The following is a 14,693-nucleotide window of genomic DNA, read 5'->3' as shown; positions in this document are numbered from 1 at the left end:
TGATTTCTTTCCTTCTGTTAACTTTGGGGGTTTTTTGTTCTTCTTTCTCTAATTGCTTTAGGTGCAAGGTTAGGTTGTTTATTCGAGATGTTTCCTGTTTCTTAATGTAGGATTGTATTGCTATAAACTTCCCTCTTAGAACTGCTTTTGCTGCATCCCACAGATTTTGGGTTGTCGTGTCTCCATTGTCATCTGTTTCTAGGTATTTTTTGATTTCCTCTTTGATTTCTTCAGTGATCACTTCGTTATTAAGTAGTGTATTGCTTAGCCTCCATGTGTTTGTATTTTTTACAGATCTTTTCCTGTAATTGATATCTAGTCTCATAGCATTGTGGTTGGAAAAGACACTTGAAACAATTTCAATTTTCTTAAATTTACCAAGGCTTGATTTGTGACCCAAGATATGATCTATCCTGGAGAATGTTCCATGAGCACTTGATAAAAATGTGTATTCTGTTGTTTTTGGGTGGAATGTCCTATAACTATCAATTAAGTCCATCTTGTTTAATGTATATTTTAAAGCTTGTGTTTCCTTATTTATTTTCATTTTGGATGATCTGTCCATTGGTGAAAGTGGGGTGTTAAAGTCCCCTACTATGGATGTGTTACTGTGGATTTCCCCTTTTATGGCTGTTAGTATTTGCCTTATGTATTGAGGTGCTCCTATGTTGGGTGCATAAATATTTACAATTGTTATATCTTCTTCTTGGATCGATCCCTTGATCATTATGTAGTGTCCTTCTTTGTCTCTTCTAATAGTCTTTATTTTAAAGTCTATTTTGTCTGATATGAGAATTCCTACTCCAGCTTTCTTTTGGTTTCCATTTGCATGAAATATCTTTTTCCATCCCCTTACTTTCAGTCTGTATGTGTCTCTAGGTCTGAAGTGGGTCTCTTGTAGACAGCAAATATATGGGTCTTGTGTTTGTATCCATTCAGCCAATCTGTGTCTTTTGGTGGGAGCATTTAGTCCATTTACATTTAAGGTAATTATTGATATGTATGTTCCTATTCCCATTTTCTTAATTGTTTTGGGTTCGTTATTGTAGGTCTTTTCCTTCTCTTGTGTTTCTTGCCAGAGAAGTTCCTTTAGCAGTTGTTGTAAAGCTGGTTTGATGGTGCTGAACTCTCTCAGCTTTTGCTTGTCTGTAAGGTTTTAATTTCTCTGTCAAATCTGAATGAGATCCTTGCTGGGTAGAGTAATCTTGATTGCAGGTTTTTCTCCTTCGTCACTTTAAATATGTCCTGCCAGTCCCTTCTGGCTTGCAGAGTTTCTGCTGAGAGATCAGTTGTTAACCTTATGGGGATTCCCTTGTGTGTTATTTGTTGTTTTTCCCTTGCTGCTTTTAATATGTTTTCTTTGTATTTAATTTTTGAAAGTTTGATTAATATGTGTCTTGGCATATTTCTCCTTGGATTTATCCGTTATGGGACTCTCTGTGCTTCCTGGACTTGATTAACTATTTCCTTTCCCATATTAGGGAAGTTTTCAACTATAATCTCTTCAAATATTTTCTCAGTCCCTTTCTTTTTATCTTCTTCTTCTGGAACCGCTATAATTCGAATATTGGTGTATTTAATATTCTCCCAGAGGTCTCTGAAACCTTCCTCAGTTCTTTTCATTCTTTTTTCTTTATTCTGCTCTGCAGTAGTTATTTCCAGTATTTTATCTTCCAGGTCACTTATCCGTTCTTCTGCCTCAGTTATTCTGCTATTGATCCCATTTAGAGTATTTTTAATTTCATTTATTGTGTTGTTCATCATTGTTTGTTTCATCTTTAGTTCTTCTAGGTCCTTGTTAAATGTTTCTTGCATTTTGTCTATTCTATTTCCAAGATTTTGATCATCTTTACTATCATTATTCTGAATTCTTTTTCAGGTAGACTGCCTAATTCCTCTTCATTTGTTAGGTCTGGTGGGTTTTTATCTTGCTCCTTCATCTGCTGTGTGTTTTTCTGTCTTCTCATTTTGCTTATCTTACTGTGTTTGGGTTCTCCTTTTTGCAGGCTGCAGGTTCGTAGTTCCCGTTGTTTTTGGTGTCTGTCCCCAGTGGCTAAGGTTGGTTCAGTGGGTTGTGTAGGCTTCCTGGTGGAGGGGACTAGTGCCTGTATTCTGGTGAATGAGGCTGGATCTTGTCTTTCTGGTGGGCAGGTCCACGTCTGGTGGTGTGTTTTGGGGTGTCTGTGGACTTATTATGATTTTAGGCAGCCTCTCTGCTAATGGGTGGGGTTGTGTTCCTGTCTTGCTAATTGTTTGGCATAGGATGTCCAGCACTGTAGCTTGCTGGTCGTTGCGTGAAGCTGGGTGCTGGTGTTGGGATGGAGATCTCTGGGAGATTTTCGCCATTTGATATTATGTGGAGCTAGGAGGTCTCTTGTGGACCAGTGTCCTGAAGTTGGCTCTCCCACCTCAGAGGCAGAGCCCTGACTCCTGGCTGGAGCACCAAGAGCCTTTCATCCACACGGCTCAGAATAAAAGGGAGGAAAATTAGAAAGAAAGAATTAGTAGAGGTAGAAAGAAAGGAGGGAGGGAGGGAGGAAGGAAGGAAGGAGGGCAGGAAGGAAAAAAAGAAAGAAAGAAGATAAAGTAAAATAAAATAAAGATAAAATATAATAAAGTTATTAACATAAAAAAATAATTATTAAGAAAAAAACAACGGACGGAGAGAACCCTAGGACAAATGGTGGAAGCAAAGCTATACAGACATAATCTCACACAGAAGCATACAGACACACTCACAAAAAGAGGAAAAGGGGAAAAAATCATAAATCTTGCTCTCAAAGTCCACCTCCTCAATTTGGGATGATTCGTTGTCTATTCAGGTATTCCACAGATGCAGGGTAGATCAAGTTGATTGTGGAGCTTTAATCCGCTGCTTCTGAGCCTGCTGGGAGAGATTTCCCTTTCTCTTCTTTGTTCTCACAGCTCCCAGGGGCTCAGCTTTGGATTTGGCCCCGCCTCTGCACGTAGGTCGCCGGAGGGCATCTGTTCTTCGCTCAGGCGGGACGGGGTTAAAGGAGCCACTGATTCGGGGGCTCTGGCTCACTCAGGCCGGGGCGAGGGAGGGGCACGGAGTGTGGGGCGGGCCTGCAGTGGCAGAGGCCGGCGTGATGTTGCACCCGCCTGAGGCGCGCCGTGCGTTCTCCCGGGAGAGTTGTCCCTGGATCCCGGGACCCTGGTAGTGGCGGGCTGTACAGGCTCCCCTAAAGGGGAGTGTGGATAGTGACCTGTGCTTGCACACAGGCTTCTTGGTGGCGGCAGCAGCAGCCTTAGCGTCTAGGGTCCGCGCTGTTAGCCGCGGCTCGCGCCCGTCTCTGGAGCTCCTTTAAGCAGCTCTCTTAATCCCCTCTCCTCGCGCACCAGGACACAAAGAGGGAAGAAAAAGTCTCTTGCCTTTTCGGCGGGTCCAGACTTTTCCCCAGACTCCCTCCCAGCCAGCTGTGGCGCACTAACCCCCTGCAGGCTGTGTTCATGCCTCCAACCCCAGTCCTCTCCCAGCGCTCCGACCGAAACCCGAGCCTCAGCCCGCAGCCCCGCCTGCCCCGGCGGGTGAGCAGACAAGCCTCTCGGCCTGGTGAGTGCTGGTCAGTCCTGATCCTCTGTGCGGGAATCTCTCCGCTTTGCCCTCCGCACCCCTTTTGCTGTGCACTCCTCCACGGCTCAGAAGCTTCCCCCTGCGCCACCCGCCATTTCCGCCCATGAAGGGGCTTCCTAGTGTGTGGAAACCTTTCCTGCTTCACAGCTCCCTCCCACTGGTGCAGGTCCCGTCCCTATCGTTTTGTCTCTGTTTATTCTTTTCTCTTTTGCCCTACCCAGGTATATGGGGAGTTTCTTGCCTTTTGGGAGGTCTGAGGTCTTCTGCCAGCATTCAGTAAGTGTTCTGTAGGAGTTGTTCCACGTGTAGAGGTATTCCTGGTTTATCTGTGGGGAGGAAAGTGATCTCCACGTCTTACTCTTCCGCCATCTTCCTGGAAGCCTCGCAAGCTTTCCTTCTAATCTGTGGGAGTTGGGATTCTCCAAAGTTGCAATTTGGAGTCAGGGAGCGGGATTTCGCATAGCTTTTTGAGGATTTTTCTATTTGAGATTCTTCTATATAGTTTGCAAAAAGGGGTCTGAGAACATGGATGTCTGGCCTTGGCTTAGTTCATATAATCGAAAAGTTATTGAGAGAAAAGCCATTTTGGTTTGCTCACCTGTCTAGACTGCATTACATCTTACTGAAATGTGTGGTACAAGTCTGTAAGTCTTTTTCTACCATTTTGAAATTCAAAAGAACTGAAAAAAATTAAAAGATCTATGTAACTCATTTGGTGAAGAAAACCTCACTCGGCCTAAATAATTTAGCAGCGAAAGTTGACTTAAACTACACCTCTGTTTATGGTATTTGTTCATTCTTCTTGGAGTGAATATTAATATATTTTACTGAAGTAATGTGGTAATTATAAGGTGATGTCCCAGACCTCTGATTGATTATATTAATGTAAGGAATACAAAATGTATTGCTATTCAAAAATCACAGAAAATTATACATTCCAAAAAAAAAAATCTGGCCTCAAAATTGTCAGAGTCTCAGAGTGTCAGCTGTCAGATTGCAGACTTGTATTGTCAGGAGACATGGTTACCTACGAAATGCTGGCTTCTTTCTCAGAGAAGAATGAAAATGCTTCTAATTTTGTTTTTATCTTATCTCCTTTAAAACTGTGCTGAACGTAATGGATGCTCAATGAATATTGTTGCCATAATAATTTGTTACTGATTAATATATCTGAAGGCAAAGAAGAAGAGGCATAAATAACTGTGTGGAAGTTTAAGGAGATAAAGATATATCCTCAAGGTGAGAGAGGCACAACCAATTTTCCAGGTGAGTAAGGTTTAGAGGAGGGAGAATTCCAAGAGGTAAGGCTTCCAAACGTAAAGACTTTAAAAAATACCCTTTCTTTCCTAGGAAACTAAAATTGATTTTTTTTTTCATCTTGTGTTTAATATTGGTCTGGGATACTTGTAATTTCTTTTCTTTTTCTTTTTTCTTTTTTTGCCTACATGGCATGTGGGATCTCAGTTCCCTGACCAGGGATCGAACCTGTGCCCCCTGCAGTGGAAGCATGGAGGAGTCCTAACCACTGGACAGCCAGGGAATTCCCTACCTATAATTTCTTAAATACTCTGTTTTCTTTATGGACTAAAGAATTGGGATAGCTATTAAAATTAGTTTACAAATAAGATATCAATAATTTTAAGCATTTATTGAGCATTAGCAGACCGAGTGCTACACATTCATAATTTAATTTAATCCTCACAAAAACTGTATAAGGTAGAAGTATTATTTTTCCCATTTTCCAGATAAGGGAGTTTCTAGATAAAGCAAATAACTTGTCCAAATTCATATAATAGTAAGGGTGAGAGCCAGAGGGTTAGGCCCAAGCAGAGCCCAGATCCTTTGTGCTTAAACTACTACACGGTATTTTATTCTATAATAACCTGAAGTTCATGGTTAAAAAGAAAAATGTGGCCACACAATATTGTATAGTATGTGCTGGGCTTTGTTCTCTCATGAGGGCTTAGTTGGGAGTTATCAGAAAGGCCCTCCTGGACATAAGCCATATCATTAGGGAAGCATTCAGCTGCAATGAAAAACAGGAAGTCCAATAACAGAGCTTAAATAAATAAGGATTTACATTTCTCACATAAGAAGAAGTCTGGAGGTAGGTTGTTCTCAACATGGATATATTGGATTAAGGGTGTCAGGTTCAAGATCTTTATGATTTTTTTGGCTTTTCTCCTAATGGCCCCAAGTTGTTTGCTGCAGTTTCAGTTTTTGTGTCCCTGTTCAAGGCAGGAAGAAGGAGGAAGGAAGATGGATCAGCTATGACTACCCTTTTATCCAAGGAAGTTAAAATTTTCCCCAGAAGTGTCTCAGCAGTTGTCCAGTTATATGGTTCTACGGCCACCCCAGGTGCGAGGGAGTGGGGGAGAGTAAAGACCCACGTGTTAGTTGGATGAGTCCAACCATGGGCCATCATCTAGGGCAGGGGTCTGCCAACTTTTTCTTTGAAGGGCCACATAGTAAATATTTTAGATTTTGCTTTCCAGATGGTCCCTGTTGCAGCTGCTCAGGTGTGTGGCTTTTGTAGTGGAAAAGTGGCTCATAGAGAATATGCAAATTGGGCTTATTTGTATTCCAATAAAGCTTTATTTCTAAAACTGGGAGCAGAACTAATTTGATGGGTGGCTATAATTTACCAACCCCCAACCTGCAACTTGGTGCATTGCTGCCAAGCCAAACTGAGATTTATGTATGAGCAAGGAAGAAGGGAGGGGATCATGGGTAGAACTAATAGTGTCTGCAGTTGAGGATAGAAACATGCTCTTGACTTATTCTTTTCCCCCTCTTTTTCCAAGTTTGTTGTTGGAGGGTTTATGCTCTTGTGCTATGGAGTTGTAAAGGCAATAGTCTTAGACGTAGCAGCCTCCATCAGGAGAGCTTATGGGGAGCTGGTTAGACAGACTTGAGGCTACCTGTTGGCCCACACAAACTGTCTGCTTTTGGTACTAGGTGCAAGAGACTGTTGGGTACCAGAATATGGAAGACCATGATTTCCCATTTCCCTGTCCATTTCCCACTCTTCTTCTTCCTTATTATTCAGCAAGGGGAAGAAATATGCTCAGATAAAATAGTTAATTTCCAGTCCCCATGCTACAAGGTGTGGTCATGAACATTATCCTGGCCAACGAGATATGCATGGAAGTTTCTGGGCAGGAAAGCTATTTAAGGTGTCAGTTTCCTTAGCATGAGCTTTTTTTTTTTTTTTTTAGTATTTATTTATTTGGCTTAGTTGCGGCATGCAAGATCTTTAGTTGCGACATGTGAACTCTTAGTTGCGGCATGTGGGACCTAGTTCCTTGGCCAGGGATTGAACCCAGGCCCCCTGCATTGGGAGCACGGAATCTTAGCCACTGGACCACCAGGGAAGTCCCCTTAGCGTGAGCTTTTGCCTTTCTCCTATCTCCTCGTGCCCTTTGTGCTTGGACAGAGCCATCTTGCAACCACAGTGCAAGAAGCAGAGGGTGAAAGCCACCCACTAAAATGACTGAATCAGAGAGTAGAAGATGCCCAGGTACCTGATAACATTCTGGAGATGGGCAGCTGGACATGTTGTTACACAAGGGAAAAAAAAAACAATCTTAAATTGTTTAATCCATTGCTTGCTTGGAGTTTCTGTGGCTTGAAGACACATGCACTTGTGACAGATGTTCAGGGCATCTTGTGCTTTAATGGGGATAAAGAATAGCTCTCTTTCCCACGTAGAGTCAGGGAGAACAGGACTCCTCATTTTCTGGAGAACAGCAATCCTCATTTTCTTCTTCTGACTCTGTGGTGAGACATTCAAATTTTTCTTAGTCAGGGTTAGTCTCCGCTAGTTTTTAATGCTTTTTGGTTGAGATTGGCTTAGTGTGTCCCATTACAGAGAACATGCTGTGAGGTGGTACCTGGGATCCTGATTTTCTCCTTTGGTTCCCACCACACCTTATTTGTTTATTAGGTCACAGATGTTTCTTCAAACCCATTCAAGCAGTATAGAGTTACTGCGACTGCATTTCCTCAGCTCAACTGTTGAGTGTATTTTAAAGTGTCAAGCAAATACATTCAATACAGAATTAAGAATATTTTGTAATATTTCAATTGACATACAGGCTGGTTACAGATGTTCTGCATTTAGAAAAAGTAAAATAATTTTAATTCCACCAAGTGGAGATAACCACTGTTAGCATTTAGTGTGACCTCCATGATACACATACAGGCACATACATTATATTCACGTTCACCTGCTTGAAATCTTAATGTATATTGAGCTTTGTATCTTGCTGGTTTTTCACATTATAAAGTGAGCAATTCTCTATTCTCCCTATGTATTTAAAACATGATTTTTTTAGTGGCTGCATAATATTGCATCATATTACAAACAGTTTTTTGTTTTTGCTTTTTTTGTTTTTTTTCTTTTCTTTTCCATTATGGCTTATTACAGGATATTGAATATAGTGCCCTGTGATAATATGGTAGGACCTTGTTGTTTATCCATTCTATATATGATAGATTGCATCTACTAACCCCAAACTTCCAATCCATCCCTCCCCCACCTCCTTCCCCCTTGACAACCACAGTCTGTTCTCTATGTCTGTGAGTCTGTTTCTATTTCGTAGATAAGTTCATTTGTGTCACATTTTAGATTCCACATATAAGTGACATCATATGGTATTTGTCTTTCTCTTTCTGACTTACTTCGCTTGGTATGATAATCTCTAGGTCTATCCATGTAGTTGCGGATGGCATTATTTCATTTTTTTTTTAAGGCTGAGTAATCAAACTATGTTTTGTTTTGTTTTTTAATTTTTAACACACTTTAATGGAATCCAATTCTATTTAGCTTTATACTGTGCTTTTTTTTTTTTTTACTTCTAATGACCGTTCTCCATACCATTAGTTTTTTTTTTTTTTTTAATATGGAACGCTTCACGAATTTGCGTGTCATCCTTGCACAGGGGCCATGCTAATCTTCTCTCTATCATTCCAATTTTAGTATATGTGCTGCCGAAGTGAGCACTCAAACTATGTTTTTAAAACTCACTATAGACAGATGTTTTATTTGTTTTTAGTATTTGGCCATTATAAAAAAATACTGTAATGAACAAACTTCTATGTAAATATTTTACCTTTGTTATGTCTGAATATTTTCTTAGAACAGATTACTAGAAATTAACCTTCTGGATCAAAGAGTGATAATTTTTATATACTGCCAAATTGTGCTTCTGAGGGGTAGTGCTGAGATTTAATCCCATTAATAGTGTGTATGTAGGTTTATATGTTTGTGCTATTTTCTGCACTTTCATGTAACTTTAGCCAAGTTTAAAAAAAAAGTTTGAAATCAATTTCACAGGAAAAAGAACTCTTTAGATCTTACATCCCTTTAATGGATGAGATTGAGCATCTACTTCATACGTTAATTTGGCTAAGCATTATTTCTCTTATAACTTATTTGGTTGTATGTATTTTACTCATAGATATTTTAATACTTATGTATTACTGATATAGATTCTTTCTTCTTTGTGTCTTTCACAAAATGGATTACTGATATTTCCTGAATGTGACATAATTGTGAGCTTTCTGTGATATTCCCGTGAAAATAGCAAATAGTAAACCCCATGAAGTATTACAACATTTAACAGTATTTCAGGTTGAAGTTGGAAGATGTTACACTCTTGACATTACCATTTCTAAAGAGCATACGTCTCCTTTGATATGTTTTCTTCAAAAATGACATGCACTTAGAGTGAGGGGAATCCATATTTTTTCTTAAGTCATATAAGTACTGTGAACAGTAAACTTTAACAGAACGTCTCCTTTCCTTGGCATTGCTCCATCATCCAACCTTGAACTGCAGATTTTCAGTCTCTCAACAACGAGTCTTCAGGCGCTTGACTCCGAATGCCTATGTTACCCTGAACATTTTATACCACTTTTTGAAACTCAAATATTTGTATCTCTTTTCTTCAGCTACTTTGAAAGTGGTACCATTTATCTAGAAAGGTTCATAAAGTATAGGCTGTAGGCGTTTATTTAAACCTGTTTGATGACTTTAATTTCCTTGAAGCTAAAGCAAAGTCTTGCATGAGAGTATAGTATTCCAGGTTTTTACTATAATCGCATATTATAAATTAGGTAACTCTTGAAAACCTTGCTTTCCTTAAACCTACCACTTTAATCAGCCCTTTGTTCTCATGAAAAAATTCTAGAATTCCTGGAGAGCTTATTTCAAATGGATACTTTTTAACAGAGTTTTAAAATGTTAAATACTTAAAAAGTCACCTTCTCTGATACTGGTTGCATCTGCTTCTCATTCTGCTCTGACCAGCTCTACTGACTAAGATTCCTCATTGTGAAACCAGAAACTGATGATGTCATGTCTGAGAATTTCATTGTGCAGCGTTTACAATGGGAAAAAAAGTACTTTCTTTTTTTCCTTGCCCCTCTCTGAATAAAATGCTGCTCTATCTCTCACACTTGCCTAAAATAAATGTGTTCTATGCCTGATTGTAACTCGAACAAGAACTCTGTAGGACTACCAGGAGCCAGTCTCTAACCCAGCAGATAACTAAGTCAGAGGCATTACACTTCAAAATTAAAATATGGGGTAGCTTCTCTCTTAAAGGAAGATTTCTGTTTTCAAAGACTGAAAAAGGCCAACTATATCCAGGAATTACTTTTGGCTAGTTTATGGGCAATAAACATGAGATCGATGAGAGCATGTTTAGTTAGATTACAATGCATTTCCTTTGGTTGTGTGCTGGATGTTTCCATCAACTTAAAGCCCTAACACTTGGTTTCTCAGAAATTGGTTCTGAGACAGTCTCTTTAAGGTAGTCACTATTGGGGCTCAGTCATAAGAGCTGTAATAACTAGGATATATCAAGCTTGTGTCATGCCCTAGCATGGCCTGCACTGGCCCACACAGCGCCTTCATGGAACTTAGAAACAACCCCTCCCCCCTCATCTGGTGAGCACAGGGCTTGACAAGCAATGGTTCCTACGTACAGGTTAAAAAGGGTGCTGCCCGCCTCTGGGCAGTTCCAGCCCATACCCAGGCCCAGGTCCGGTCTGGAGAATGGAGTGTGGGCTGTATTTTAGTCCCCACTTGCTGCCTTAGCAAGGCACACTTGTTCATGGTGCAATGTACAGTCACACGTAGTGTGAAGTGCTTTATGTGGATTAACTCAATTGTGAGAATGAGGACTCTATGATTTGAGAACTATTATTGGAAGCATAGTGAGCTAAAATCACTCACGTGAGCAGGAAGGGGTGGAGAGGGAGGGCTAAGGGCACATCCTAGCTTCCTGAGAGTGCTCTGACTCAGCTGAGAACTAAGCCTGCAGGAGAAGAAAACTGTCTTCCATCAGTTCAGAAACCTTGGTATTTATTTGTATGAGACACTCCCCGGAGCCCCTGGAAGTGCCTCCCAGTTCAGGCCCGGAGTTTACGACCCTGAGAGGGAAGGAGGAGTGTTTGTGACAAACTGGGAAACCATGCCTAATAAAAGAGAGGCAACAACACTCATTAAAAGTCTCAGAAAGAGGATGGTGAGACGCTGTTCACAGGTTATTCAGGGTTGTGTCCCATGGAGCCATCTTTCCCTTTAGATATATTGATGGACCCAGACGTGGTGAGATGAAGACCTGAGGAATGCAAGCAAGTTAGGTCCTTAAATCATCCATGGACGCCAAAGTTTCCCAGAATTATTTAGTGTCATCAGGTATGATGGTGAGCTGGGGCAGAATAGGGAAGGTGTGCTGAGGACCACGCTGGGAATAGAAGGATGTCAGGTGGGCAGCCGCAGGGCCGCACAGTGCCAGTGCCACACAGGGAGAGTGGCTAGGATGAGGGTGTGGTTGTCAGAGTAAGGCGGCAAGCATGGGAGCACCAGCAGAGAAGGGTGACAAGTCCCATCCTGGAGATCATGTGATCTCACAGGTCCTGCCACAAGAGAGACACCTGCTTGGGAGTTCAGAGCTCCAGATTTCAGACTGTTTCCCACATGCTCTGTTTGAACACCTCTTTTTCCTTCTGGAGAGTAGAAGTACAAACTGAGTGACATAGGCTGGGGTAAGTTAAAAGGACTTGTATAAGCAAGAAGAAAGGGGGCAAACATCTTCGGGAAGTGGGATTAACTCTAGCAGCTGAGACATTGCAGTGTGTTCAGGAGCCAGGCCAAACTGCTGGGACAAAGAACTTGTCTTGTGGGACAGCAGAAATAAAGATTGGAAGGCAGGTGTGAGCCCTATTGCAAACAGTGTGAACTTTAGAAAGGGAATTTACATTTTTGGAACATCTTTAATTTGCTGGGCAATTTAATATAATGAGTTCAATCCATTCTCACTATAACTACCATTTGTATTGTTTTTATTTATGATTGCAATTCCCATTTTGCTGATAGGGAAAATGAATCTGAGGGAGGTTAAGTAACTTATGAGTTTAGGGGTAGATCAGAGATTTGAACCCAAATTTAACTGATTCCAAACCCCAAGCACTTTTTATCTCCCATGCTATCAGAATTTAACATGTTTCTTGAGAAACATGATGAAAGTAATGTCTGTGGTTGATTAGGGTAACTATGGTGAGCCCAACGGACTTGAGCAGAGAGCCTAAGGGCATGGAGTGTTTTAGGAAGTAATTGTAAGTAGAGCTTAGACTAGGTTGGAAGCCAAGGAAAAGAGTAGACATAAGGAGATTCCAAAAGAAAAGTTAGTGGGATTTGGCATGTGGCTGAATAAGAGTTGAAGGAAAGGGAAGAACCAGGTAGAGCAGTGAATGGAACACTGGATGGAGATTTAGGATACTGAGCATTAGGCCTGGTTCTTGCTTGCAATGTGAATTTGCAGAAAACAGGATCTCTTTCAACTGCATGTCCTTGTCTGAAAAGTAAAGGGATTAGATTAGGTATCCTTGAAGACTTTACCCAACTCTACAATTCTGGGCATCCCTGATTCAAAGATGACTCAAAGTTTGCACGCCTGGGTTTTTGGAAGAACATCCTTTCATTGATGGAAAGGGCATCCTTTCATTAATGGACATGCACTAATAGGGAAGATGGTCGTTATGTTTTTGGATGGAAAAAGCATGTTTTCAGCCTTGTATATGACCATCGTCCCAGATGCACCCTGCTCTTCACCTGATTCCCTACCACAAAGATTCTTCCAACCTTCCCCATTTACCAACCTTCCACCTTCCAGCCGCAGCCCCACATTCCGATCCCTAGCTCCCCCATTATATGCTGATATCACACTGAGTAATCCCCTTTAGTCTTGCAAACTGTCTATAGTTACACTATAGTCTATATTTGCCAATCATCCTACTCTTTCTTCTTAAGAGGAGAGAAAGTTAAGACCAAGGAAATCTTTCACATAAATTATTTACTGAAGAAATACTTCTGGCTTAATATAAAAAACTTTGCATCTTGGAGTCACCATCACAATAAGCTCTAGAGTTTAGGTAGACCCTTTCTCAAAATATTTCTGACTCCCTTTAACCAAGACACAACGTATGAAAATCTAAATGGGCAAAACTGATGAATCAGGGAAACCATAACCCTGCTGGAAAAAGCTTTTCAGTAGAGATTCTCCTAAATAGTGAAATTCTCTAAAGCATTTAAAATATGACTCTAATATTAAAAATGTTATTAACATGTGTGTTCTTAGGTATTTACATACGGTGTGACATGAGGTACGCTTGCAAATGGAAAGGTAACCATTGTAATCGCATTAGTAATCAACCTGAAACAAAGTTTGGGGAAAGTAGGCTACAACTAATGTTCCAAGATTTTTGCTGACTCAAAAGGCAACAGGAAATACGGTAATAAACTTTTCCCTAGCCCGTAGTTCAGATGAGATTTGCAAAAACAACAGAGTGTTGGTCGTCAAAATGAATTCTTAAGACATTTCTTGATGGAGACATTTTCTCCAATGATACAGGTTACATTTCAAACAAAAGAGCCTAAATTTCCACCATATTCTTGCAAAGCAGGGCTGCAAGGCAGGGTTGTACCCTTCAGTTAGACTGAGTAGGCCATTGGTTTTTCATAGTTTCTTCATTAGAAACTTTTAGGTTAAGAAATTTTGATTCCAAGAATATGGGTTAAATGCAAATACAAAATCTGGATAATGAAACACAGATCTGGCATCAATTCCTGCCTCTATCACTTAGTACATTTCAAGTTTAGGCCATTCACATAATCGTTCTTTTGTCCCTCTTAGCTTCAAAAATTTGCCTCTGGTGAGACCTTCCTATAACAAAGCCCAGCAGAATTATTTGATTTTCAAATGGATGACTCAATATCACCTAATTGTCATGGAATCATAGAGCTGGAGATGAATGTCTAAGAAACTCTTTTACACCGTGTAAGTGACTGATCCCGAAGAGGCAAAAGAATGTACCCAAGGTCACACAATTTTAATGGCGAAGCAGAGACCGGGGCTTCAAACTGTGTTCCAACGATGCATGAGCACATGAGCTGGTGAAGGGCAGAGGAACTCTGCAGAGTGCTAGGTCACTGTCAACGCTTAGGAAGTCTTAAGTAACTGTAACAAAAATAACACAAGAGGGCTCCCCTGGTGGCGCAGTGGTTGGGAGTCCGCCTGCCCATGCGGGGGATGTGGGTTCGTGCCCCAGTCCGGGAAGATCCCACATGCCGCGGAGTGGCTGGGCCCGTGAGCCATGGCCGCTGAGCCTGCGCGTCCAGCGCCTGTGCTCCGCGACAGGAGAGGCCACAACAGTGAGAGGCCCACACACCGCAAAAAAAAAAAAAATAATAAAAAATAACACAAGAGTATATGGAAGCGGCAGAGGGGGAGGGAGGACTGGAACTTCTGAAATAGAGATATAAGTTGCCATCACCTAAGCCAAGCTCAGGAGAAGGGCTAACAGATGCAAACTTCCATCCTGGCAGCTTACAAAGATGCTCTTCTTGGGATCCACTCAGGAGGGGGTCCTTTGGTGGGTTTGAGTACTTTGCATATTATAACAATTATCTTCTTTACTTAGGGATTAAAGCAGATGCTCTATCTTGAATCTTTCTGGTAGAAGGGGAAATAGCAAGATTCCAGGACAGTAGTATTGAATAACTTTTTTTTTTTCCTGACATATCCAC

At 41.0% G+C, this 14,693-nt stretch overlaps 1 non-coding gene across 1 annotated transcript; it reads right to left on the bottom strand.

Moving 5' to 3' along the window:
• Window positions 1–8,493: 8,493 nt before the first annotated feature.
• On the bottom strand, window positions 8,494–8,600 carry LOC115801661 (U6 spliceosomal RNA). The gene has a single exon (XR_004021976.1). It is a non-coding gene; the product is annotated as a U6 spliceosomal RNA (small nuclear RNA).
• Window positions 8,601–14,693: the final 6,093 nt, after the last annotated feature.

Source organism: Delphinapterus leucas, chromosome 3, assembly GCF_059928025.1.
Source record: "Delphinapterus leucas isolate spDelLeu-1000000601 "Yukka" chromosome 3, BTC_Dleu_Yukka2, whole genome shotgun sequence".
Taxonomy (NCBI): Eukaryota; Metazoa; Chordata; class Mammalia; order Artiodactyla; family Monodontidae; genus Delphinapterus; species Delphinapterus leucas.
Note: the sequence above shows the minus strand (reverse complement) of the source record. Positions and strands in the feature narration are given on the sequence as shown.